This window comes from Astyanax mexicanus, chromosome 4 (genome assembly GCF_023375975.1).
Source record: "Astyanax mexicanus isolate ESR-SI-001 chromosome 4, AstMex3_surface, whole genome shotgun sequence".
NCBI classification, from domain to species: domain Eukaryota; kingdom Metazoa; phylum Chordata; class Actinopteri; order Characiformes; family Acestrorhamphidae; genus Astyanax; species Astyanax mexicanus.
The window spans coordinates 55,937,641-55,965,381 of record NC_064411.1 but is presented as its reverse complement, the minus strand read 5'-3'; the positions used below and the strand labels follow the sequence as shown (position 1 = coordinate 55,965,381).

Here is a 27,741-nt window from a genome sequence, read left to right as displayed (position 1 = left end):
GACCTTCGCTTTAAAAGTGCACAGTTTGCCCAGAGCTGACCTGAGCTCAACCTCAGCGAGGGTCAGCGCTGCCGTCTGGGAGCCATCTGAGAAACCTTCTGTCCCCACGAGCTGGACAAAGTGTCCTTGTGGCCATAGAGACATGTCCTCAGATGGACATTCACACTTTGATCTTGCTGAACACTCTGTTCTCTATAACGCTTTTTACTTTCAAAAATTTTTCAGCAGATTAGAAAATCTGTAAAATGTAATGTAATATTAGAATAAAACAAGAAACCAAATCAACATTAATAAAGTCAGTGATCAGTGAGAATCAGTGTCTACCTCTATAGTCAAAGTCAAAGTGGTTTTATTGTCATTTCAGCTATATACAGAGTACACAGTGAAACGAAACAACGTTCCTCCAGGGACCATGGTGCACATAAACACAGTGTAGACAGAACAATAGTGCAACAGTACAAAAGTGCAGACAGACAATACAACACAATACAGACAAAGAATAATAAATAACAAGACAGTGTGCAAATTTTGCAGTGTGCAAAAAGGACCAGGTGAGGTAGTAATTACTCTATTACACAGTGTGCAATAGAGTCCAGTGAGGTAGTAGGGTTTTTAGTGCTTTCCATTTTCTGGGGTAAGTGGGGTAAGAGTGTGTGTGCATGTACAGAAAAACCATCAGTTCAGTCTCTGCAGTTGAGGAGTCTGATGGCTTGGGGGTAGAAGCTGTTGCAGAATCTGGTCGTGCTGGACCGGATGCTGCGGTACCTTCTTCCTGAAGGCAGGAGGGAGAACAGTTCGTGTGAGGGATGAGTGGGGTCATTCACAATGCAATTCACAATAACATTAGAATACTAATCCCAACTAAACATAAAGAATAAAGTCAGTGTTCAGTGAATAAAGTGAAGTGTCTACCTGTCATTTAAGCAATAGTTCTATTGCTTTTATACAAAATGAATAAAGAAAGAACCTTAAGAAATTCAGAATGAATACACTTTAATATGGACTGTGCCCTCTGCGAAAAAGTAGTTCTACAACAACTGTAACAGAACTGAAACTACAAAACAGCGTATAGTTTATACAGACTAACACCACAAACGTTAATAACGCTTAAAATCAAAATTGTGAATAAGTGAAGATGGTAACGTTAGGAGGGTGAAATAACGCTAATACTCTCCTCTCCTGCTCCGTGGAGTCGTCTTCAGGTGAAAGCTGCACGTTTTTTGAGCATTTCTGCTTGTTTTTGCTGGGTGGTGTTGGTTTTAGCTAGCCGGCTGGACTGTGGTTAGTGTAGGTTAGCGTAGCTTGCTTTAGCTCAGCATTAGCTTAGCTTAGCCTAGCCTGGTTAAGTTAGCGTTCTGGCTGTCAGACGGCATTAGCCGAGGTGATTTTTTTACCCCTTTTTCCACAAAAGACGAGCCAGGGCTGCAGGCAAGCGTGCTGTGGCTAAGCGCTAGCCTGTGCTAAGCTAAGCTATTGTTAGCACAAGAATAAACCTTCAACCAAAGAGTATTTTGGTCTCTGCCATTAAAACATAATGCTAAACATATGTAAAGCTGAGTGGAAGTTATTGTCTGTAAGTGTTGAACTAAATTGCCTGAGTCAGCTGAACAAAAAATTGCTGCGTAAACTGTAGTAAACTAATTGCCTCATCTAACATTATTAAGTTTCTTGTTAATAGGTGGTCTGAGTAAATAATCTGTGTTTGCAAAATTTACAAATTGTAGTTAAACTCTAGTTAAGGACAACTCTGCTCTCTACTCTGCACTACTGCACATGCTCAGTTTGACTTGTTGAATAGTTAAATGGGGTCCACTGAGCATTTCTGCAGATTTTTTTTTGTGTTACCTGATGTTGATCACACTATTTGCATATTGGGCGTGTCTTCCCACCTCTCACTCATCATCAGTGTGTAGTCATTCCCCACAGGCTGATGCTGTTTCTATTGGGGTTTATATACTGTATTAGTTTTATATAATAATAGTTACGTATAGTCTGGTTTCAGTGTTGTAGGCTGTAAGAGCAAGTTACTATAGTTTACTATAGTTTTGTGTTGCTGATTGTATATAGACTATATGCTGGCTGTGTCCACCTGGTCACATTTGCATTACCTTAAGCTTATATGACTTAAATTGTGATTGGCACAACTTTTTTTATTTTTAGTTTATTCTAAAGGACACTTAGCAGAACTTAAAATTAAACACATAAAACTAAAAAACATAAAGTGATTTTAGGCTGGTGAGACGTTTTTATTCATTTGCGGTCTAAAGTGCTGCCATTATGATTGGGAGAGCGCTGGTTCGAATCCCGGTCATGCAGCCTGCCATCAGCTGCCAGAGCCCCGAGAGAGCACAAATGGCCTTGTGGGTACAGTAGATGGCGCTCTCTCTTTCCCCTCATCACTCCTAGGGTGATGAGGATCAGCACAAGGCTGCATCTGTGAGCTGATGTATCGGAACTGAGTCGCTGCGCTTTCCACCGAGCGTTAGCGCTGTGATGCTACTCAACAATGCTGCATCAGCATCAGCAGCAGCTCAAAAAGAGGTGGAGTCTGACTTCACATGTATTGGAGGAGGCGTGTGCTAGTCTTTACACTCCTGGGGATAGGGGATATAGGGGATATACAGGGGGATATACAGCTCAGTAGCAGCTGAATGGGTGGGACAATTGGCCTAGCTAAATTTTGAGGAAAATGGGAGAAAATTTAGAAATAAACTTATAAAAAAACACTTAAAAAGTTTGAGCCTCAAAACTCAAAAATCTATTGAAATCTATTGAAAATTTGAGTTTTCTCAAGTTTTTTAACAACTTTTTCTCATTTTTACAGTGCATTAAATTTGAATTGCATTGAATCCTTTCATTGATGGACAACATTATGGCTTAAGAATTAAAACTACAATAAAAAATACATTGTGTTTTTCACCGAACTGTTTCTTTATTGGCTGTTTAGCGGTAAATCCGGTTCTCCTTCATGCCGTCCATCATGGTTTTCAGTTTAACACTCGTGACACGGACATTTTTTAGGGGAAACTAATGACGCCACAGATGTTCTGCCTGAAATGTTGGAACTGACTTCCTCCAACTTGTGGTTAGAAAAAAGCCATTTGACCCGTTGGTTTTGATATATGTTCACCCCCCCCAACCCCCCAACCCCCAGCACTCCACCAGCTCCTAGCTGTTTCTCTGCTGACTCCAGAATGCAGCGTAATTGTTGCTCCAGTCTAGTTTTAGCCACAAATTGTCCCTGTAAGCTTAGCCTTTGACACTGGCGGGTAATTGGCGCTGATTGTGGCATCGGCTGCAGTGCCACAGGGCACGCCGGGTCTGGAGCTGGTTATATAATGGCGAGCTTTGGTTCTAAAACCAGTGATTTTTATCGTACATACATATAAAACACTCTTAAGTATGTAAGAAATACAACCTGTGGCTGTTGTTTTGTTTGGCAACCTTGCCAAATGTTGTTAATGAGCTGCACTGCATTGCGCTGATGTTGCTCTGAAAATAATGAAGAGAGAACTTCAGTTTCTGAATCAGTTTCTCTGATTTTGCTAATTATAGGTTTATATTTGAGTAAAATGAACATTGTTGTTTTATTTATTATAAAAGATGCAGAGCTTTCAGACCTAAAATAATGCAATGGTTTATGAAGTTTTAAGAGTTTAGAAAACAATATTTGGTGGAATAACCCTGTTTTTTTAATCACAGTTTTCATGAATCTTGGCATCATGTTCTCCTCCACCAGTCTTACACACTGCTTTTGGATAACTTTATGCTGCTTTACTCCTGGTGCAAAAATTCAAGCAGTTCAGTGTGGTAGTTTGATGGCTTGTGATCATCCATCTTCCTCTTGATTATATTCCAGAGGTTTTCAATTTGGTAAAATCAAAGAAACTCATCATTTTTAAGTGGTTGCTTATTTCTTTCCACATTCTAACTCTAGACTCTCTTAAAAAGTCTTAAAATTGTAGTTTTTTTCAATGGTTTAGTAAAGAAAGTGCTCTATATAGAATCTTAGACATTCAACCCATCTGCAGCTAAAAGCTTCTTCAGACTAGTGTTCTTAAGTGCGTAGATGTTAATGACCTTCATTCTACTCTGTTAAAAAGTCTTAAAATCCATGTTTTAGTAAAGACAGTGGAAGTGTTCTATATACAGCTCTGGATGATGAGTTTCTTTGATTTTACCAAATTGAAAACCTCTGGAATATAATCAAGAGGAAGATGGATGATCACAAGCCATCAAACCACCAAACTGAACTGCTTGAATTTTTGCACCAGGAGTAAAGCAGCATAAAGTTATCCAAAAGCAGTGTGTAAGACTGGTGGAGGAGAACCTGATGCCAAGGTGCATGAAATAAAAACTGTGATTAAAAACCATCAGGGTTATTCCACCAAATATTGATTATTTCTAAACTCCTAAAACTTTATGAATATGAACTTGTTTTCTTTGCATTATTTGAGGTCTGAAATGAGAATATTTTTATTTGTAATTTGGGAGAAATGTTGTCTGTAGTTTATAGAATAAAACAACAATGTTCATTTTACTCAAACATAAACCTATAAATAGCAAAATCAGAGAAACTGATTCAGAAACTGAAGTGCTCTCTTCATTTATTTTTAGAGTTGAATAACCATCAACACTCAAATATAAGTTATAATTAATAAGACGAGTTGATAATACAACCAATGGCTTTTTTGTTGTTTGGCAACCTTGCCAACTGTTAATGAGCTACATTACTTTGTGTTTTCATGATTGAAATAATTACTTTCAGCACTTATTAAACTCTACATGATGTAAGGTTCTCTTTTTTAGAATTCTACATTCTACACTCTTAAAAAGTCTTAAAATTCATGTATTTTCGATGGTTTAGTAAAGTCAGTGAAAGTGTTCTAATAAAAGTGTTCTTAGGTGCGTACATATGTTTATACAAGGTGGAAAAAAGACCAAAATTTAAAACAACAAATTTAACAGTTTGTAGCAATGGGTTCAATAATGCACAAAAAACATGATTTTTCAGCTTGTTCTGGCTGCTGCGCTTGTGCAGATCTCCTCATCCTCCTCCACTTGCAGTCTAAGCAGAGGGACTTTGTCCCTGAATGGATGTCATAATTCATAATTAGCATTGTGGTTGGTCTCCTCATTAATAACATATCTGCTACCAATAGTGTAAACATATATACAGTACTGTGCAAAAGTTTTAGGCACCAAAGCCAATTACACTAATCCGTTTATCTCAGCAATACGAGGGTTTTTACCTGTAAAAAGCACCACATATGATTTAAACAGATGCAAATAAACATAAATACAGTAAAACATAACAAGAAATTCTCGTTTTTAACTATAAGTATGTTATATCCTGTGATTTCTCCTGGATGCTCCTCCTCAGACAGCATGTGTATATTATTATGTTCAGTTCCGTCAGCAGCTCACCTGATTTACCACATTTACCAGGGATTTACCAAATCAGGTGTTTAATTAATATGATATTATTATATTAATATGATGAGAACTAGAAATAAATAACTCTATTAAACTCAGATGAGGAGGAGAGATTAGGATTAGGTTGTTTTAAGGAAAACTTTTTGCTTTTTGTAAATTGCTGTTTGTATTTATTGTAATGCTGAGATAATAAACACTTACTGCACAGATAAGAAGCTTTTTCTTTACTGTTTAATTCCCACAGGTGCATAAAACATTTACACAATATTGTATATGTCACCAGTTAACCAGCTTACTATGTATGCCTATCACAATTATGACTTCAATCATTTTGTGTTCAGAAACTATGTTTACTCAAAGTCATTTTTGTATTTGAATTACAATTTTTATCATAAAATAAATAAGACTTTGATTCATACAAAAATATTTAAATCTTTTCAACCAGCTAGGTTTGATCAGTGTATTTCTGTTATATTAGTGCATCTAAAAAAATATAATATAATTGAAAAGTTACTGTATTTCAGTAATAATTCAGTTTAAAATGTGAAACTCATACATTATATAGATGTATTAAACACAGAGTGATCTATTTTAAACGATTATTTATTTTATTGTTGATTATTATGGTTTACAGCCAATGAAAACCCTGAAAATCAGTGTCTCAGAAAATCAGAATATTATACTAATAATAAGACCAATTGATATTTTTGGCAGTACTGTGGGCAGTGTGCCAAGTCCTGCTGGAAAATGAAATCTCCATAAAAGTAGTCAGCAGAGGGACGCATAAAGTGCTGTGAGATTTTGACTTTAGACTTGATAATAAAACATAATAAAAAAATAAAGCAGATGACATGTCTCTCCAAACAAACCATCACTGATCATCAGTAAATTTTACATTTCATTTAAAGTAAATGAAGGGATCAGAGTCTGGAGGAAGAGTGGAGAGACACACAGTCCAAACTGCTCGAGGTCTAGTGTGAAGTTTCCACCAATCAGTGATGGTTTGGAGAGTCATGTCTGTCATCTGCTGGTGTTGATCCACTGTGTTTTATTATCAAGTCTAAAGTCAGTGCAGTTTTGTTTTCCCACTAAATCTTACAGCACTTCATATCTTACAGCTTCCCTCTGCTGATAACAACTTTTATAGAGATGCAGATTTCATTTTCCAGCAGGACTTGGCACACTGCCCACAGTACTGCCAAAAGTACCAATTGGTCTTATTTTTAATATAATATTATAATTTTCTGAGACACTGATTATTGGGTTTTTTCATTGGCTGTAAGCTTCATAATCATCAACAAAAAAAGAAATAAACTCTTAAAATAGATCACTCTGTATTTAGGTAATACATCTATATAATATATGAGTTTCACTTTTTAAACTGAACTACTGAAATAAAGTAACTTTTCAAAGATATTCAAATTTTTTGAGATAGCCCTGTACAGATTATATTCGCTGGTTATTCTTGTTCCGTGATTAAAAGTTAATGTTGGTGGTTATCAGATCGTTTCAGGTCGTACGTTCTTGTCGTTGTTTGGGGATATAGAATGTTATGTGGGCTTGTTGTTCAGGTCTGGGATCAGTGTTTGTGGCTGGAAGCGGTTGGTTAATACAATAAGCCGTATTCTTGTGGAGCTGCAGGTCAGGAGCATTAATCACGCAGCCGGCGGTGCTTTGAAACGGCCGGCCAGACCATTACTCCCAGTCTGGGGTTGAACCGCGGCGACATGGAAACGCTTTGAATGCCGTTTGTTCATCCAGACGCACTAATGGCTGACCTCCCCCACCACTGCCTCCCCCCATCCCTCCATCCCTCCCTCCCTCCCTCCCTGCATCCATCCCTCCCTCCCTACATCTTTCCCTCCATCCCTCCCTCCATCCCTCCATCCGTCCCTCCATCCATGGGGCTTAATTTGAACAAATGAGACTTAAGCTACAGTGCAGCGCTGTGAGGAAGAGGAGGAGGATGAAGGTGAAGGTGAGGGTCAGAGTGGAAACATACCTGTAGATTAATCTAAAAATATATAACTTTAAACTTTCTTTTCCTTTATTTATAGTTTCTTCGATTTTACCAAATTGAAAACCTCTGGAATATAATCAAGAGGAAGCTGGATGATCACAAACCATCAAACCACCAAACTGAACTGCTTGAATTTTTGCACCAGGAGTAAAGCAGCATAAAGTTATCCAAAAGCAGTGTGTAAGACTGGTGGAGGAGAACATGATGCCAAGATGCATGAAAAAAAAACTGTGATTAAAAACCATCAGGATTATTCCACCAAATATTGATTATTTCTGATATATTTGACTCTTAAAACTTTATGAACATCCTCTTGAGACCCAGCGTCCTCATATGAGGACGTTACATTACTGCTTCTCTGCAGCATAATACTTCATTTTTTCAAAAGGATGACCCTTTAGCCTCATTCAAAGACACCGCCTGTACTATCTAGTGGTCACAAGACAACATTATAGTTAAGTGATTGAAAACAAGATGGCGGGAATCCCGGTCAAAAGTTTCTACAGCCAGCACAGACAGAAACATGGGACAGGTAAAAAAATATCATCAAATTTTACGTTTGAAACTAGGTTATTTACTGTCTGTGGAAAGCAATAAATTTGTTTTTGGAATACATGGCTCCTTCTGATTCCAAAATGGCAAGGATACATTTTAAAAAATGTTATTCTGAGTACCCTTGTTTTAAGAGTTTTTATATATTTTTGTATACTTGTTATGTCCTCCTGAATACCTAAAAGAAACTACAAATGCACACCAAGCTAAAGTCCGCGTCTCAGGAGGATAAGAACTCGTTTTCTTTGCATCTTTTTTGTTATTTCAGACATTTCTCATTTTCTGTAAATAAATGCTCTAAATGAGAATATTCTTATTTGTAATTTGGGAGAAATGTTGTCTGTAGTTTATAGAATAAAACAACAATGTTCATTTTACTCAAACATAAATCTATAAATAGCAAAACTGAAGTGATCTCTTTATTATATATATATATATATATATATATATATATATATATATATATATATATATATATATATACAGTCTCTCTCTCTTTCCTTTATTTATTTTCTGTCTGCAGTCTTCCACTCTCTTTCTATCTATTTTTTTCTTACATTAAACTCTATCTCTCCCTTTTTTTCTCTGTTTTCTCTTGTCCTTTTCTGTCAATTTCTTTCTGTTTGGTTATAACTTTTAGTCACTTTCTCTCTCTCTCTTTCTCTCACCACCACCTTTCTTGATCTCTCTCTCTCTCTCTCTGTCTGGAGTGAAATATTATCTCCTCGGTTGCCCCTCTCTCTCCCCCCCCCCCCCCGCTCATTTATTCCCATTTTAGGACTCGCTCACCCAACTGTTCCCTTTCTGTCGTTCCTCTGAAATTGTATTTAATCACGGCTGTATTTGGGAATCGGAGGGACAAAAGGGAGGCTCTGATGAAGAGGAGGAACTCTAGCGCTGTTTATTCAGGATGAGCTTCAACCATCCAGAAAAAATGAAGAGATCACTTCAATTTCTGAATCAGTTTCTCTGATTTTGCTATTTATAGGTTTATGTTTGAGTAAAATGAACATTGTTGTTTTATTCTATAAACTACAGACAACATTTCTCCCAAATTACAAATAAAAATATTCTCATTTCTGTAAATAAATGCTCTAAAATGAGAAATGTCTGAAGTAACAAAAAAAGATGCAGAGCTTTCAGACCTCAAATAATGCAAAGAAAACAAGTTCATATTCATAAAGTTTTAAGAGATCAGAAATAATCAATATTTGGTTTTCATACATCTTGGCATCATGTTCTCCTCCACCAGTCTTACACACTGCTTTTGGATAACTTTATGCTGTTTTACTCCTGGTGTAAAAATTCAAGCAGTTCAGTTTGGTGGTTTGATGGCTTGTGATCATCCATCTTCCTCTTGATTATATTCCAGAAAAAAAAATCAAAGAAACTCATAATTTTACAAGGTCCTTCTGAGATTTTTCAGAAATTATGATAACTGCTAGCTACATTACCATATTTTATTGTGTTGTTTTAATGTTTTATGGTCAAGTATCTTCATAAAAAGCATTAAAACAATTGTTAATAGTTTGTCTTAGTAGCTACCAAGCTAGCTAACTTTCCTGTTCCACCTTAAATGATGCAACAGATGACAGAATCTGCAGCATTTACAGTGGAATCGAAAAAAGAAAATAACATAAAAGCTAATAAAAGCTCATTTCAGGTGTTTATTATGTTATGCTTGATTGGTGTATATACAAATGTTCGTTATGCATCTCAAAAAAATTAATAATCATTAAAAAGTTACTTTATTTCAGTAATTCAGATCAAAATGTGAAACTCTATTTTAAGCGTTTGTTTCCTTTATTATTGATGATTATGGTTTACAGCCAATGACAATGCCAGAAAATTTGAATGTTATATAAGACCACTTGGTACTTTAGGCAGTGTGGGCAGTGTGCCAACTCCTGCTAGAAAATGAAATCCGCATCTCCATCACTGATCATCAGTAAATTTTATATTTCATTTAAAGTAAATGAAGGGATCAGAGTCTGGAGGAAGAGTGGAGAGACACATAGTCCAAACTGCTCGAGGTCTAGTGTGAAGTTTCCACCAATCAGTGATGGTTTGGAGAGACATGTCTGTCATCTGCTGGTGTTGATCCACTGTGTTTTATTATCAAGTCTAAAGTCAGTGCAGTTTTGTTTTCCCACAAAATCTTACAGCACTTCATGCTGAACCTCTGCTACTGACAACTTTTATGGAGGTGCAGATTTCATTTTCCAGCAGGACTTGGCGCACTGCCAACACAGCTTACCATAAGTACCAAATGGTCTTATATAATATAATGTTCAAATTTTATGAGACACTGTTTTTTTTTTTTTTTAGATGCTGTATACTGTGTACTGTGTGTATACAGTGTGTGTGTGTGTGTGTGGTCTGCAGGCTGTGGTGTAGTAGAGGATGTGGTAGTGGAGGGAAGTGCTGATCTACACGCTCGTGTGGAATGCAAACAGTGGCCACTGCGTTTGAGAAGAAAAATTAAAGAAATAAAGCTTCCAGATCAGAGTCTAACTCAGCTCTACTGCACCATCATGCCCAGTATGCCAACCGGGCATACACTGCCCATGTGGCAGGAATGGTGGGATGTGCTGTCGGGTGAGGAGTCTGTGGTGGATGATGGTTTGGTGCAGGGGTGTCCAAACTTTTTTTGTTGGGGGCCAGAAGGAGAAATATATTTGAAGTCACGGACCACAGACTCTGTAATAAAACAAATAATGAAATATACCACTTTAAATAATACATTTTCCTGATTATTTCATTTACACACCGTTTTACTTGACTTACTATTTTTATATTTGACAGTGTTGTGTAAACTAAGATTTTTCAAATTGATGTTTAATTTCATGATGTCTCTTAATATTAAACTCCTTAATTACAGCAACTTTTAGACTCTTTGGCCCGTTTTTCTGCGCTAGAAATGCGCACTCTCTCCGCTTTTAGACTCTTTGGCCCGTTTTTCTGTGCTAGAAATGCGCACCCTCTCCGCTTTTAGACTCTTTGGCCCGTTTTTCTGTGCTAGAAATGCGCACCCTCTCCGCTTTTAGACTCTTTGGCTCGTTTTTCTGTGCTAGAAATGCGCACTCTCTCTGCTTTTAGACTCTTTGGCCCGTTTTTCTGTGCTAGAAATGCGCACCCTCTCCGCTTTTAGACTCTTTGGCTCGTTTTTCTGTGCTAGAAATGCGCACTCTCTCCGCTTTTAGACTCTTTGGTCCGTTTCTGACACCTAACGTTCAAACTTTGAATCTCACATTATAAAAACCTGCTTAACAGCGGGCCAACTTTCACTCTATTTCTAAATGGCCCGCGGGCCATTTGCGGCCCGTTTCCTTTTTTGGAGCGGCCCGCGGGCCGTAGTTTGGACACCCCTGGTTTGGTGTGATATTTAAAGCTCTCTGGTGAGAAAGATAGAAAGAAAGAAAGAAAGAAAGAAAGAAAGTTACAAGTTTTTATCATCTTATCAATTCTTTTATTACTGCAGTTCTTCTCCTGTCAGATTAACTCTAATTCTTAATCCTTACTCATGTTAATCTGAGCTAAAGGCTAAAGCTGCTGTTTCCATGTGGGTCAGCCAGACGTCTTCCTGTAGCACACATCTCTCTCTCTTTCTATCTATGGATCTTTCTCTACACCTCTCTCTATCCCTCTATCTTTATTTCTATAGGTTTCTCTCTCTACACCCCTTTATTTCTCTCTTTCTATCTATGGTTCTCTCTTTTTCTACACCTCTTTATTTCTCTTTCTTTACATCTGTCTATCTCTCTCAATCTACACCTCTATCTTTCTTTCTATCTACACGTCTTTCTCTCTCTACACCGTTCTCTCTCTCTTTCTATAGGTCTCTCTCTCTCTCTCTCTTTTTCTATCTGTGGGTCTCTCTCTGTACACCTCTCTATTTTTCTTTCTCTACACCTCTCTATCAGTTTTTTCTACACCTCTCTTTCTATCTATGGGTCTCTCTCTCTCTATACCTTTCTATCACTTTCTCTCTAAACCTCTCTATCTTTTTATATCTATGGGTCTCACTCTTCATCTTTTTCTATCTATGAATCTCTCTTTACACCTCTCTCTCTCTCTCTCTCTTTCTCGCTCCTTTTCTATCTGTGGGTCTCTCTCTATATACATCTCTCTTTCTACACCTCTCTCTCTTTTTTTATATATACGAGTCTCTCTATATGCACCTCTTTCCTCTTCGCCTCTAATTCTTCTCTTTTTGCTGCTGAAACTGAGATTTGTTAACTTTTTAACTAGAAAAAGACACAGAAACACAGAGAACTCTGTAACTATTAAAAGTAGAAGTTTTTCTTTTCTTTAGAGAAATTACAGATGAAGTCAGAGAGCGGTGAGTACTGTTTCCTACACCTTCAAATAAAGACTCTTAGAAACTGGAGAAAAAAAAACTGCTACAGGAAGACGTCTGGCTGACCCACATGGAAACAGCAGCTTTAGCCTTTAGCTCAGATTAACATGATTAAGAACTGAGTCTCAGTTTCAGCAGAGAAGAGAAAAGTTATAATTAGAAGTCTGACAGGTAAAATGCAGTAATAAAGTCATTGATAAGATATAAGTTCTAAAACTCGTGACCGGTTTGTGCATGTGGAGTTTATAAAGTGTCCAGCAGGTTTATATTCTGCTCTAAAGGTTGAAGTAAAGTGAGTCTGGCGGCTGATTTAGTGGAAAAAGCCTGTAGAACCTGTGGGATTTACAGAAGTAAACCCAGATTTAGCAGAAAGAGTCTCCTGGCAGAGTCCAGCAGCTCTGAAACTGTCCAGCGCCTGAAACTGAACCTCCTGCCTGAGAGGGATTATTAGGTTATAATCTCAGATTTCACACTCGCTGACTCGCTGGGATTACACCAGGAATCAGTGATAAATAATATAGATATTTATGGCTTATTCTAGAATTGGGAGTACTTTTTGTGTTTCCCGGGAAACAATTTTTATTGTTTAGATTATATTTTTATTATCATTAATAATGGTTTATATTTGGCGTACTCTAGAATTGTGAAATAATTTCAATTGTTTAACTAAGATATTTTTTAATTATGACGCTACATTACCAGGATTATGAAGCAGCCCCCTGATTTTAGCTGACTCCACCCTCAGTTTACATTTCAAATTGGCACTGGGTGATGTATGGGTTTAGGGGCGGGGCAGGAGGAAGAGCTGATTGGGCTGAGCAGTGTGCCTCTGATAGCGGAGAGACCCAGATGGTTGGACGTCACCAAGGGGTCGTATTGATTGATTGATTGGTTGATTTAATGCCTGCAATAAAAAGTGTTTTTTAATGGGTAGGAAAGATTTATAAAAAAATTAATCAGGACTGTTATGTTTTATTACTTCAAAGGAACACATTTCAGCTGTTAATGCAAAAAAATATGCTTTAAAGTTTAGTGTCTCTTTATAGAGATTAAATGAAAGATATTAAATGTGTGATTTTTGCTTGATAAATTCTTATTTCACTCATTTTGAGACTTTGCAATGTTTAGAGTTTAAGATTTTAAGATTTTTTTAGCTAATTTAGCTTTTTTAGTCTCATTCCATCGTTTTTTCATTCATTTTAAAATATCTAGTTGTGGTCTTTAATATGAATAAATGCAATGTGAGCTGTTTTTTGTGAACAAAAAAAAAAGTTTTCCGGTGATCGGGTATAACGCTGCTTTAGTCCGGTGGAGGAGTGGGCGGGGGCGGAGAGACACGAAAGGATTTTGGCTCTTGCTCATGAATATTCATACATGCAAACATATCACCTCTGATTGGCTAACAGCACTGCAACACCAGGAGGCAGCGAGACGAACAACAGTTAGAAACGTTTTAAAATAAAGAGATTTTTACACTAATAATAGTCTTTGCAGTGTTATATGTTACTTTACAACATGTGTAATAATGCCCTGCTAAGTGCAGTTCAGCCACTGATCTAGAGTCTAAGAGTCTCTGTAAAACACCAAATCCACCGGAGATCCTATTTAAACCTATAGTTGTAGTTGTAGTCAAGGTAGTTTTTAACTAGTGTGAACAGAACTGTTCTAAACATCCAAACACCTACCTATCTCAATTGTACTTGTCTGGTGGTGTTTTTCCTCCATAGATTAATTCTAACCATTTGTTTCTTAGCTCTGAATTCCTGGGTAAAGTATATAAACACTGATGTGTTATTCGCACAAATAACACAGGAATGAACGGCATGCTTTTCCTAGAGCTGTTAGCTCTGTCTGTGGGCGGTCGCGAGCTGAGGTGGGCGGGGCCATGATGAATACTAATTCACGGGTTGATGTAGACACGGTGCTTTTCCTGTTTTTCTGAATATTTTCTTTTACTACTTACTGCAGACAACGAGGAAGAGTTTCATCAGCAGTGCAGCATCATAAACAACTCAGAGAGACCTGCTATATAATAATATTCATTATAAAACTTCTACAGAGAGTCTGATCCGTATAATAAGATCAGTGCAGCTGAAAGAATGGGTAGTGCTTGTGCTATGTAGGGAGGATCTGTTGTTTCAGAGGGAAAGTTGAGGGTGATGAAGTTGAGTAATGAGCGCTGATACAGTAATATATTACTCTGTATTATTATATATTAGTTTGGAGCAGAGTTCACACCCCTGGATAAAAGCAGGTCTGGCAGTGATCAGGAGGTCCAGGTCCAGATCCAGGTGTGTTTTATTGTCCCGCTGATTTAGAGAGGCCGATCCGGCTCCAGCACACCTCATCACCGCTGACAGGTAGACCCGGCACATGAAACACCTCTAATGGCCGAGGCCGAGCTGGGAGTGGACGGTGAGAGAACACAGGACTGAGTGTGATAATCAGAGCTGTAGGAAAGGCTCTTGGTGGCAGTTTCTGTTTTAATGGTGCGCCTGTATACTGCTGTAACCCTCGAACCGAGACCTATGGGAGAATTCCCATACTTCACCTTTTCATTTCTACTACAGCGAGCCAAGTTTAGAGGCAGTTCCAGGTGGTCCAGATCTAATATTCTCAGTAAATCCAATCTTCTTTGAACTGCTTTCTTTTAACTATGCTATTAATGTTACCATCCTCAATATCCTACATTTGTCAGAACATTTCACGTCTAAAAGGTTCCAGGGTAAGCCAAACTGAACTGCTTAATTTTTTAGCAGTGTGTAAGACTGGTGGAGGAGGAGAACATGATGCCAAGGTGCTTGAAACAAACTGTGATTAAAAACCACCAGGATTATTCCACCAAATATTGATTATTTCTGAACTCTTAAAACTTTATGAATATGAACTTGTTTTCTTTGCATTATTTGAGGTCTGAAAGCTCTGCATCTTTTGTTGTTATTTCAGCCATTTCTTTTGAGATGCACTAGTGGAAAAAAGAGACCACTTAAAAAATGATGAGTTTCTTTGATTTTACCAAATTAAAACATCTGGAATATAATCAAGAGGAATATGGATGAACTGCTTGAATTTTTGCACCAGGAGTAAAGCAGCATAAAGTTATTCAAAAGCAGTGTGTAAGACTGGTGGAGGAGAACATGATGCCAAGATGTATAAAAAAAACTGTGATTAAAAACCACCAGGGTTATTCCACCAAATATTGATTTCTGAACTCTTAAAACTTTATGAATATGAACTTGTTTACTTTGCAGTATTTGAGGTCTGAAAGCTCTGCATCTTTTTTGTTATTTCAGCCATTTTTCTTTACTAACAGGAGTAACTTTACAATGACATTTTATTTTTTTAAATGCACTAATATTTGCCCTATATGCAGCTGGGGAAAAATTGAGCACTTAAAAATGATGAGTTTCTTTGATTTTACCAAATTAAAAACCTCTGGAATATAATCAAGAGGAAGATGGATGATCACAAACCATCAAACCACCAAACTGAACTGCTTGAATTTTTGCACCAGGAGTAAAGCAGCATAAAGTTATCCAAAAGCAGTGTGTAAGACTGGTGGAGGAAGAGAACATGATGCAAAGATACATGAAGAAAACTGTGATTAAAAACCACCAGGATTATTCCACCAAATATTGATTTCTGAAGCAGCAAGTAATGGCAATGTGTAATGAGCCCATTGACCGGCTTCGGTCAATATTGCTGCTTTAGCAGTGTTGGATTAGCCAATATTGCTAAAGCAGCATTAGCAATGCTAGGAAGTGTCTTCTACTCAGGTAGAAGTATATTATAGATACTATGTTAAAATACATAAAGAAATTAAAGTATCAACTCAAGCTAAAATGTACTGGTCTCAAAAGTACTCAAGGTATAAAAGTAAAAGTAATGTTTTTGGAAAAAATAAAGCCATTAAGAACAAAAGCTTGCAGGTGTGATGTATCACAGTATAAACCAATAGGGAGTGGGAATGGTATATGTTTATACTTCTCTACATCCAATCACAATCAGATTCACTCTATCTGGATGGAGAGATTTATCTGGATAGGGGTTTTATTGGACGATGAGAAGCCGGAATGAAAACCAGCTGAAATGAAATAGGAGTAACGAGGCTGTTTTTATTAAAATGTAAGGAGGAGAAAGTTCAGATAATTGTGTGAAAATGTAAAATAATTACTCTAGTAAAGTATAGAAAAACACTATTTTAAGTAACGTAACAAAGTATTTGTACTAAAGCATGCAATGGATGGATGGATGCATGGATGGATAGTTTCTTTGATGATTTTATTTGCTTTTACCAAATTGAAAAGCTCTGGAATATAATTAAGAGCAGGGTGTATCCAAAAGCAGTGTGTAAGACTGGTGGAGGAGAACATGATGCCAAGATGCATGAAGAAAACTGTGATTAAAAACCAAACCAGGGTTATTCCACCAAATATTGATTTCTTTATAAATATATACTTGTTTTAATTAGTACAGATTTTAGCTACATTTCTACTTAAGTAACAAAGTATTGGTTCTAAAGCGTGCAATAGATGAGCAGGTGTTTGAATACCTGAATAATCCATATAGCGTATATGTTGAGTTATATATCTTCCTCTATAGTTGGCTGGTGTTCTGGTATTGGGAAAGTATGAGCCCGAGGGCTGATGGAGGTTGTGTAGTTCTGCTTTAATCATGGATCTACAGCGTCGGGGCCGTCAGAACCGCTCGGTCTGGAGTTTCTCGGCGCCTGCAGGCTCGCATGAGAAGGTTCCTGATGCAGGAGAACCGGAGCAGCTCTCTCAGACACGGCTAAAGACACTTAAACACAACCAGCTGAGGGAGGTGAGGGGATGAGACGGTGGCTGATCTGATTACTGTTTAGGATCTCTCACCTCTGCTGCTTTCTGTAACTTTAGACCTTACACAACATTTGGCTTCACACTGCGAACCATCAAATCAACTGCAGTCCTCTGTAAAATATGTGTGGTCTCGATCCAGCAGCTTTAAAATGCCCATAGCCTCAATAAATTAGAAACATAATGTATTTTTTTGCACTATATGGCGCACTGGATTATAAGACGCATTATCAATACACAATATACGTCCGTTTTCTGGTCTATTTTCATACATAATATGCACCAAACTGAAGGTCAGTGATGGTTTGGAGTGTCATGTCATGGAGATGCAGATTTCATTTTCCAGCAGGACTTGGAACTCTGCCCACACTGCCAGAAGTACCAATTGGTAGGTAGGTAGGTAGATAGATAGATCTATCTACAAGCTGAACTGCTTGAATTTCTGCACCAGGTGTAAAGGCATAAAGTTATCCAAAAGCAGTGTGTAAGACTGGTGGAGGAGAACATGATGCCAAGATGCATGAAATTTGTTTTCCCCATTGGCAGATTTGTTTGCTTAAAGGATATGTCTCTATAAACACTCCAAGCTCCAAAATAATTCATCCATCCGTTTTCTGTGAATCGGCTACAAGAGTTTGGTGTCAGGAACCATATGCTTCTATGAGCTGTTTAAATGCCCGTCACAATGTCACAATAAGGGAAAACTGTATAGAACCAACCTGTCTCCACCCCTTAACCGTTAACCCCAACAGAGTCCCACCCCACTAGATCAGTAGAAGAAACACCATTTCGGTCTACTGGTTGAGAACCTTCGACAGCACACAGCAGGATTAGCCAGCAGACTTCTTCTGAGGGAGGGATCTGTACCTACTGTCCGTGGCAAGACAGCAGATGAGGGAGAGGGAGAACTAAATTGATCGTGTTTTGACATCCAGCACAAGCAGACACTAACTAACACTAACATGCAACAGCTTATTTGCATAACAATGTCAGAGCCCTTAAACGGCTCATTCTGAAATTGAATAATAAATACATATACAGCTCTGTAAAAAATGAAGAGATCACTTCAGTTTCTGAATCAGTTTCTTTGATTTTGCTATTTATAGGTTTATGTTTGAGTAAAATGAACATTGTTGTTTTATTCTATAAACTACAGACAACATTTCTCCCAAATTCCAAATAAAAATATTCTCATTTAGAGCATTTATTTACAGAAAATGAGAAATGTCTAATATAACAAAAAAATACGCTTTTCAGTTTCAGTTTTCAGTCAACTAATGCAGAGAAAAGAGTTCAGAAATCAATATTTGGTGGAATAACCCTGGTTTTTAATCACAGTATTTTATTTCATGCATCTTGGCATCATGTTCTCCTCCACCAGTCTTACACACTGCTTTTGGATAACTTTATGCTGCTTTACTCCTGCCAAAAATTTAAGCAGTTCAGTTTGGTTTGTATTCCAGAGGTTTTCAATTTGGTAAAATCAGAGAAACTCACCGTTTTTAAGTGCTCTTGTTTAGAGGTGTATCTGGTTTGATGGTCTTTTCTCCACTTTGTCTTTATTAAGGAGGGAGGCGTAACCCTCACTGTACCTGTGGGGGTTCTGTCTCGTAAACCTGACTGATGGTTCGTTACGGACCGCCTGCAGGTCGGTGCTCGGGTCCCGCCGTGTGTTTGGGAAGCAGATGCCGTTCTCGTCGTGACCTTTGACCTTCTCGCCTGCATGCGAGCTCAGCTTACAGGAAGTTCTGAGAGACAGGTTAGCCAAAAATAACAGAGCGAACCGAGTGCTGACCGAACCGCGACCGAAAAGCAGAAGTTTGGTACAGTTTCTTAATTTTCTCAATTTTAGTCAATCATACAAGACATCCCTCATCCCAGCTAACAATCTTTGGTTAGTGGTGAACAGGCCATGATGCTAACAGGCTAATTTAAGGAGAAATCCTGTGTGAAATGGACTTGGATTGTAGTGAAACATGATAAAGGAGAATAGAGCTGGTGAGATCTCTTAATGCGAGAGTGATTTTGTATTAAGAAGAATAGGGGTGGGCGATATGGCTCTAAAATAATATCACGATATTTCATGGTATTTTCATGATAACGATACTTTTGGCGATATGACAAAACACTGAATTAGATTTTTTTTTTTTAGAATTTTATTATTGCATGCAATATGACATGGCTAACTAAGATATATTAAAAAAAAAAAAAAAAAAAAAAACAATTCTGAATTCAAGACAATGATTCAGAATATCATGATACTAATAATAATGCACTCCAAATATCTCCATATATCCAGGATTAGATTTGAGATAGATATATAGAGGTAGATATAGATATATAATGGGAAATAATGAGAACGGTGTGAATTTTTATTTTGCTAAATACAGTAAAAAAAAAAATAGAACCCTGATGTGATAATTAGGGGCACCATATTTCAGGGTATAATATTCACATTCACCATATTCAACATTTTTTGGTGATATTATTGCATACGATACGATATGGCACACCCCTAATGAAGAACTTCATGAACATGTTTTGTGGAGCCCATAGACCTCCTACAGCGAATAAAAACCCAAAAATCAGTGTCTCAGAAAATTGTTAATATTATATATAGTAAGAGCATCTCCATGACATGTCTCTCCAAACCATCACTGATCATCAGTAAATTTTACATTTCATTTGTAAATCAAGGGAGCAGAGTCTGGAGGAAGAGTGGAGAGACACACAGTCCAAACTGCTTGAGGTCTAGTGTGAAGTTTCCACCAATCAGTGATGGTTTGTAGAGTCATGTCTGTCATCTGCTGGTGTTGATCCACTGTGTTTTATTATCAAGTCTAAAGTCAGTGCAGTTTCCAGCAGGAATTTTTTTGAGATGCACTAGTATTTCATCTAGCTCCAACGCTTTGTGAAAAAGTTCTAATAATGTTGTGATGCTGCAAACCATTGTCACCAATGTCACACGTTTTCAAAGCGTTCCTGGATGATTATTTCTGTTACAGGCTAACCTTTATGTAACCTTTTCAAAACGTTGCTAAACGTTTTTATAACGTTCTCTGTTAGCTAAGAATGTACCCTCTAGTCCAGATTCTATACTTATAATGACATTACTGCTATAATTAACAAGTAAATAAGTTTTATATACCCTAAAATAGAGCCCTGAGGGACTCCACAAGATACGATAATTTAAAGTTGAAAGTTTTTTTGTTAATTAATAATAGAAAAAGCTAAGTTAGTATTATAGTATTGAACAATAAGCTGTATTTACCTGAATTTTTAAAGTAGTTCTTAGAGTTAATTAAAGTAGAGTTAATTAAAGTTAATTAAAGATAAAAAAAATATATATATTACAGTCAGGTAAATAAAATTCATTTGTATTTATTTTTTTTTTTTACTTCACCAGTAAGAAAAAAGTAAAACACTGCCTTAAATTTTTCATTGTAAATTAGATATAAAATCATACGTTTTTTGATTTGTTTGTTTCTATTAGTGTTCAAAAGAAAAAAACTCGATATCACTGACTAAAGCATTACTTTAGATTTTAAAAACTAGTTTTATTCTGCTATTCTAGCATTCTAAAAATACATTAAAAGGTGGAAACGATTGGCAAAACTATTGTTAAAATGGACAATTTACATGAAGAATAAAAGACCAGATTTCCCTGAAACACAAACAGAATAAACTACCCAAATATATAAATATATATTCCTTCCATATTGCTTTTATTTAATTTCTATTGCACAATAATATAAGGCATCCTCCGTGTTTATAATTCCTTGTTCTCTATATGTCTTTAATGTTAAAGACACAAAAATTGTGATCAGAAGTGATAAAAGAAAATAAAAATTGTATATTGTGAATAAAGCATAAAAATATAAAGAGTTACAAAAAAAAGTGGAAATGGCCTAAAATATATTTACCTCAATTTGCCTCAATGGTTTGAAAACACATTTTTAAATGTAATATATATATATATATATATATATATATATATATATATATATATATATATTTTTTTTTTTTTTTTTAAATGCATGTGCCATATAGAGAGAAATACATGCCTACAGATTTCTCCAGTGCTCTAGTATAAGCATGTATTAATTTATATGTGAAAAAATATATATTTTGAACAATTGCACTACAATAAAAAAATGTTGAACATTTTTGGCCATTTTCATTCCATTGCATTTTCACATTTGCCTACATTTCTTTTCCTTAACGAAAGCTAATTATTCACACCATCAGACACCAACGTGACAGCTTTTGGATATTTCAATATTATTTGAGTCAGCTGTCTCGTATGAGCAGTTCTACTAGCTGAAGTTCTCAGTTTGCAGCTTGTTTTAGTTGTTTTGTGTTTAGTGAAGAAGGGCAGAGTGTGATTAATGAGACCAGAAACCCAGAGCTGAACTTTCAGTCCCAGAGTTCACGAGGGATAAACACACGGCATGTGTCTGTCCCACTGCAAACAACAGCAGAGAGTTCATTTCTAAACTAGAAATAGAAAATTAGATATGGCTGAAATAACAAAAAAGATGCAGAGCTTTCAGACCTCAATAGAGTTCAGAAATCAATATTTGGTGGAATAAGAATGAGAAAAAAACATGAAGTGATAGTTTTTCAATAATCAAAAGCTTTATTGAAAAAGTAAGTTGAACCTCTTGTTTTCGGTTCTACAATCCCTACCCTCTTTCTTCTGGAGTGGAGAAACAAATGTCCAAAAAAATAGGACAGCTCTTGTGAGATTCTGTGGTTCGTTGGTAGCAGTAACTGCCTAGAATCTGAAAGGTTGTTGGTTCAAAGGTTGTTGGTTCAAACCCTCTTTAAGATGCGTGTTCTAGATGTTTTAGCGGCAGCTAAAAAAAACTAATTTGAGAAACAAATGTCTAAAAAAAGGTGGGGGCTCTTGAGCGACTCAGTGGCTCACTGGTAATAGTGATTATGTTGAAGCCAAAAGGTTGTTGGTTCTTCTTTTTTCACTTCTTTTGAATGTTTTAGCTGTAGCTACTTGAATTTGAGAAACAAATGTCCAAAAAAGTCAGCTTCTAATGATATTCAGTGTTTCACTGGTAACAGCAACTGCCTTCAAGCCAGAAGGTTGTTGGTTCAAACCCTTTTTAGGACACTTCAGGTTTAGCTGTAGCTCCTTGAATTCAAGAAAAAAATGTCCAAAAAGAAGTGGGCACCTCTTGAGATTCAGTGGTGCAATGGTATCAGAAACTGCTCTAAAAGATGCTTTAAGATGCTTGTTCTCAATGTTTTACCTGTAGCTTCTCTTATTCAGGAAACAAATGTCCAAAAGAAAGCATGTCTCCTGTGAGAGTATGTGGCTTACTATTAACAGTAACTGCCTAGAACCTCAAAGGTTGTTGGTTCAAACCCTCTTTAGGACATTTGTTCTGAATGTTTAGCTGTAGCTCCTTGAATTCGTGAAACAAATGTCCAAAAAAAGCATGTAAGTACAGTAACGTGGCTCACTGGTAGATGCCATGCTTCCCCGACCAGGAGGTCACCGGTTCAAACCCTGGTTAGGAACTCCAGAGCACACAGATTGGAGGTTGGCTCTGAACCCAGGGGGAGATCATTAATGGGGTACAGTGGTTTCTACAACCAACAGGTTCTTGGCTTGCTGAGATTCTCAAAGATTGGGTTTCTACTCATGTTTTAGAGAATTATAAATTAGAATTTACAATTCGACATGTCTGCAACTCGTTTTAATTCAATTAAATGCCAATTTTCTACAAAATTGCCATCCCTGTTATGCAGTAACATGCTGTAACAGTATGAATGCATTTCAGAAAATTAAAGGAGAACTCTGGTGTAAAATGGACTTATATGGATGTATTAAAACAAGATAAAAAGTTCTTAGCTTTGTTGAATAGCCCACCTCCGCTCTCCCTCAGCTTTCTGAGATCCAGTAATTTGTGAACTTTGCCCAAACCGGCTTTTAAAATGAACCGGCATCTTAAATTTAAGTCACAATAAGTCAAACTTCGAGCACCAAAGAATAGTAAAACTTTTTGAGCATTTAAGCAATGTTTATGTGTTTATGTCATTTGTTGTTGTTGGTTCTTTGCATTCTAATATCAACAGTTAACCAGATATTCTCCGCAACAGCAGGAATTCTTTAATGCATTTCCAAAGAATTAATTTTGCAATCTGCTCATCTATCCTACTTATTAGTTTGTGCTCCAGGGTTGACTTATTGTGACTTAAATTAAAGATGGCGGCGCTCCTGGAGATTTACCTACACTATGGGATGTAAGCAGTGGCTTTTAATAAGCTTCTTCTGCAGTTTTGAAGGTTTAAATGTCTCGTTTTAAATGTCAGGGCTCTCCGGATTCTACCAATGAAGTGTGGAGCTACTTTGAGCTGAATGACAGTGGAAAAAAATTATTTATCTGAAGGGGTAAAATATGCCCCATCTCACTCATTCTAAAGCCAGTTTGGGCAAAGTGCACAAAATACTGGATCTCAGAAAGCTGCAGGAGAGCAGAGGAGGGCTATGCAACAAAGGTAAGTACTTTTATATCAAGTTTTAATACACCTTAAGTCCATTTTACACCAGAGTTCTCCTTTAAACATTCAATCAAAATGAATTAAGCTGGAAAAGTGAATATTCATAAAAATGTTGCATCGGTTTTTTGGGGTGGTTTAAGGTTTTGATGGCCAAAGTGCACAGTATTCTGATAATAACTCATCAGTACATTCATTAAAAAAATTTACCAAATAAACTAGAAATGAGCAGAAATGCACTGTACCTGGATTTTCTGCAGTGGAGTGATAAATCTCCTCCCAATGTTTCAGCTGGTTCTGGCTTTACACCCAAATGCTGGACGGATCAGCCAGAGGAAAAATACTGTAAATAGCAATGAAAAGCTGGTCTGCATTTATTGGTTTGGACTTATGTTTATAAATCCACACTATTATTCTCTGAAGACTGATCTGAGAGCGTTCTTCGGACATCTTGTGGATAAAATTGATGTCATCATTAATTACGCTCTGTAAACCATTTACCGCATATGTTATGTTATTGGCAGCGGGGTTTACTCCAGTTGTTATTGTGAATTGGCTCTTCCATATTGCTGGAAATATACAATACATTAGAGGCAGCGACAACTAACTTTCAAGCCGGGAAGATTTTGGGAAAAAACAAAATGTTTTAATATTTAATATATTCTTCTACACTGATCAGCCAGAACATTAAAACCACCTGCTTAATGGAGTCATGTACTTTATAATATCTCCAAAAGTGTTCTTTTTTGATTAGTCTTTGGAACATTGATGGTGTATCCCAATTGCATACCAATTACTAATGCTAATTACTGGTTTCTGTTAGTAATTGGTACGTAGTATTAAGTATGTATGTAGTACAAATAAACGCTCCAAAGTTGAGTGTTGCATGTCTACCTTGTCTAGGGGACTGTTGGATCAGTAAAGTGGCATTTTTAACAAAATCACAGAATCACACATTCTAAAACATGATTTTTTTAGCTGTACCAGCACTTTTATTATAATTCATTTAGTTAATTTCCCTTCTTTAAAATGTATTGTTTTAATCATGTTTGAATCATCATGTTTTATTCATGCTTTAATCTTATTTTTTCCATTTTTGTTTGTATTGCACATTGAATGACCATTGTGTATGAAAGGTGCTATATAAATACATTTACTTTTCTTTGAGTAAAAATAAAGCTAGCTACACAAAACACATGAAACAAAAAGCTAACTTCTCTAATCTTTTACTCTAAACCTTGCCGATAATCTAACGAGACTAAACCTAAGGAGTGCTAAGTGGTGTGGAAAGTACAGGTGCGCCTTTCTTACCTGCTTGAAACCCCAGGTGAACAAACAAATAAATCTCTTATAAAAACCAAATTAAGACATATGGGTAAAATACCAAAAACAAAGAGTTAAAACCTTTTCACACAAACTATTAGAAAAGATTTAAAACCAAACAACTAAAAAAACACAAAGCACAGAGTATAAAAGCCGTTCTCTATATCCGGCCGCCATCTTGGTTTTCCATTTAAAGGGTAGACTTCTCCCTCGATACTCAAGCCAGAGAAAAACTCGCTCAACTGGTGTGCATTTGTGTTGGAACAGGAAGGGGTCATCCCCAAAATGTTCCCATAACATTGGGAGCATAAAATTGTCCAAAATCTCTTGGTACGCAGAAGCTTTAAGAGTTCCTTTTACTGGAACTAATGATCCCCCCTCTACCAAACTTTACAGTTGATACAATGCAGTCAGACCATGCAAGTACCACTCTCCTGGCAAATGTCTGATCTAGAAATCCAAAGTCCATTGGGTTACCAGATGAAGATGCTTGGTTCTTTATTCCAGTGGTCCAATGGTAACATGCTTTACATCACTGCTTCCGACACTTTGCATGGTTTGCATTGAGCTTGATGATTTAAGGCTTGGAAACCACTCACAGTTGACTCAGGAATATTTAGTGGTGAGGAACTCACTATTCTTTCACTACTATTGTAATGTTTGTAGAAGCAGATTTCATCCTTAGCTGCTGCTTTTATACACCTGTAGACATGGAAATGATTAGAATCTGAGTTGGAAGAGTGATTTGGAATACTTTGAATATTTTTGGCAGTACAGTGTACAGTATGTGGTGCACTGTGCATTAGTAGCTGGTGCTCACTTGTGTTTTTTTAACCAAAATACCATATCCCTTTTAGGGGCTCTGTAATCGGTTGCTGCTTTCGAAAAACGTTTCTAGGTCTTATTTACTATATTTGCACTAAATCTTGCTTAGACTTGGCCTCTGTTTGGTCTGAATCCCACTAAAAAGGGCAAATATTGGCGTGCTTCCTGCTGTTTGAGGAATGCTACATCAACAAAACTCTACCTCTAATACCACTTTTTCCAGTTACTTTAACCCTTCTGTTATATTCATTTGTCAGGAACAGTAATGGAAGTGTTCCCTGGTCAGTTTGACCTGGTGCATGTTTATTTATCCAAAAGATGTTTAAAACCAAAAAATCCTAAAAATCAGTGGGAATATTTAATTACTAACTCCATAGCTAATTATCTATCACTAATATTTAGTGCAATGATGTTCTTACCTCTAACAGGTAATGCTTCAATTAGGATAATTCACTCGTTTTTCATAAAGAAATACATGTTCAACCTTTATTACTTTTAAAACTTTTAAAAGACCAATATATAAAACACAATAGTTTTACATAATATTGAAACATAATGTTGCAATTTTGTTTTAGTTTTAGTTTTTGCAGGGAGTGGTTGTTGCAAATATGTGAGATGAACCATTTTCATATATTCATGTTGATTAATTACACTAATTAAGGCAAGCAGAGGAAGTTTCATACCAAAAAAAACACTTTTAACTATTTTTCCCAGATCTTTAAACTTTAGAACGGGTCGATTTGACCCAGAACAGAACAGGAGGGTTAATTTAACCCAATGCTTGAGCAAATTACCCGTTTTTGAACCCGCTCCCACAAGGCAGAATGGTATCTGATACGGCAATCCTCATAGGGGTGAAAGCGAAACCATTTCATGTCACAACTGTAACTAAATAAACAAAATAATATAGACGTTCTTCATCTCCTCCTGCAGGAAAATAATAATTGCCCCCTCTTCATCAATCATCCTCAGAGCTCTGTCTCTGCCTCTGTTTGGTCAGAATCCCACAAAATCTTTTGATATGCAGAGGCATTAAGAGTTCCTTTTACTGGAACTAATGATCCCCCTCCACCAAACTTCAAACAGTTGATACAATGCAGTCAGACCATGCAAGTACCGTTCTACTAGCAAATGCCCGATCCAGAACTTCAAACTCCATTGGATTGCCAGATGGAGATGCTTGGTTCTTTACTCCAATGGTCCAATGGTGACATGCTTTACATCACTGCATCCAACACTTTGCATTGTTTGCATTGAGCTTGGTGATTTAAGGCTTGGAAACCAATGACAGTTAATTCTGGAATATTTAGTGGTGAGGAAATCACTTTTCTTTCACTAATGTTTGTAGTAGAAGTCTGTATTTCTAGCTGCTGCTTTTATACACCTGTAGACATAAAAATGATTGGAATCTTAGTTGGATGAGTGATTTGGATTACTCTGAATATTTTTGGCAGTTTTGATATGCAGAGGCAATAAGAGTTCCTTTTACTGGAACTAATGATCCCCCCTCCACCAAACTTTACAGTTGATACAATGCAGTCAGACCATGCAAGTACCGTTCTCCTGGCAAATGCCAAACCCAGAACTCCAAAGCCGTTGGATTACCAGATGGAGATGCTTGGTTCTTCACTCCAATGGTCCAATGGTGACATGATTTACATCACTGCATCCAACACTTTGCATCGTTTGCATTGAGCTTGATGATTTAAGGCTTGGAAACCAATGACAGTTAATTCTGGAATATTTAGTGGTGAGGAAATCACTTTTCTTTCACTAATGTTTGTAGTAGAAGTCTGTATTTCTAGCTGCTGCTTTTATACACCTGTAGACAAAAAAATGATTGGAATCTTAGTTGGATGAGTGATTTG

At 36.8% G+C, this 27,741-nt stretch overlaps 2 protein-coding genes across 3 annotated transcripts in view; both read left to right on the top strand.

The window, feature by feature from the left end:
- The window catches only part of st3gal3b (ST3 beta-galactoside alpha-2,3-sialyltransferase 3b), a 158,265-nt gene extending 139,837 nt beyond the window's left edge, over positions 1-18,428 (top strand). The window contains exon 15 of one of the 2 annotated variants that reach the window (XR_007438566.1): positions 18,313-18,428. The gene's annotated coding sequence lies outside the window, so the exon portion shown is untranslated. Of the gene's footprint in view, positions 1-8,996; positions 9,061-18,312 lie in introns of those variants that run through there. The other variant, XR_007438565.1, reaches the window with a different exon arrangement.
- LOC103034300 (artemin) overlaps positions 1-27,741 on the top strand; it is a 40,737-nt gene that overhangs the window by 6,224 nt on the left and 6,772 nt on the right. The gene's annotated exons all lie outside the window — the stretch shown is intronic.